Source organism: Vombatus ursinus, unplaced genomic scaffold (genome assembly GCF_900497805.2).
Source record: "Vombatus ursinus unplaced genomic scaffold, bare-nosed wombat genome assembly UNPS02015415.1, whole genome shotgun sequence".
NCBI lineage: Eukaryota > Metazoa > Chordata > Mammalia > Diprotodontia > Vombatidae > Vombatus > Vombatus ursinus.
Genome location: NW_020955193.1, coordinates 1143 through 2416, shown reverse-complemented (window position 1 = coordinate 2416; position 1274 = coordinate 1143). Strand labels below are relative to the sequence as shown.

Sequence of the window (1274 nt, the reverse complement as noted above, 5' to 3'; positions counted from 1 at the left end):
ATACAAGCAAAATAAAATATACAATTTTATAGAAATTGACTTATGTTAAAGTGATGTTTCGAAGTCTTCATATTAATTTATATTAACTATGTATTTGACAATTTTCTGCATGGTAAAAGATAAAAACAAATTGGAGTTAGAAAACAAATATGCATATGAGTTAATACTCCCCCAATTTCAGATGAACTTAGTCAAATCACTTTGCTTCTCTGAGATTCAGTTTCCTTAACTGCAAAATGATACAAATAACACATTTCATAACTAGAATTTAGGGTTATTGTTGAGATCAAACATAGGAATGTTAAAATTAATAACAATCAGCAACCATTTACTAAGTGCTTACAGTATGCTGACACTATGTTATGCATTTGAAAAACTTTAAAGCATTATAGAAATATAAAGTATTATTACAATTTGGTTCTCTTACGAGAGTGTATATTCTTTGGAAAATCATATGTTTTGGTATGTTCCTGACCCTTGAAGTCTAGATTTCAAAACTTATGTTCTAGAGTCAGATATATAAATGGAAATAATTTTTCAGTCAATAGCACATAAAAGCAGAAATGATTTGCTAAAAAGCAAATATACAATCTTGGAAAAGAATTTTTCATTAATCCTTCTTATGAGTATTTCCAAGATATAAACTTCCTCAAAACAGCCTTCATGTCCTTGTTCCTCAGGGTATAGATGACAGGGTTCAGGGTTGGGGGCACCACTGTATAGAACATGGACAAAAATAGATCCAGAACTGAGTCAGAATTCAAAGTGGGCTTGAAATAAGCCATGGCCCCAGTTATGATAAAAACCATGAAAACAATGAGATGAGGCAGGCTAGTGGAGAAGGCTTTTGATCGACCTTTTGTCACTGGAATCTTAGCACAGTTGAGAAGATGTGACCATAAGAGATAATGATAGAAATACAGCAGAAAATCACTAAGCCCAACCCAATAACAATATTCACATAAACTGCAATGTGTTTTTTAGAGCAGGAGATTCTAAGTAAAGAAGGGACATCACAAAAGAGCTGATGGATCTCTTTGGGGCCACAGAAGGCTAAAGAGAATGTACTAGCTGAGTACATGGCCCCAACCACACCTCCACTGAACCAGGAAGTCACTGCCATCCTCACAGAGGATCCTTTGGTCATGATGGTTTCATAGTGCAGTGGCTGGCAGATGGCTATATAACGGTCATAAGACATCACTGTGAGGAGGGAAATCTCTGATCCTGCAAATAAAATCACTAAGAAGACCTGTAATACACATCCCAAGTAA

The 1274-nt window shown here is 34.9% G+C and overlaps 1 pseudogene; it reads right to left on the bottom strand.

Annotated features, from left to right (window-relative positions):
• Window positions 1–620: 620 nt before the first annotated feature.
• Window positions 621–1270, bottom strand: LOC114032339 (annotated as a pseudogene).
• Window positions 1271–1274: the final 4 nt, after the last annotated feature.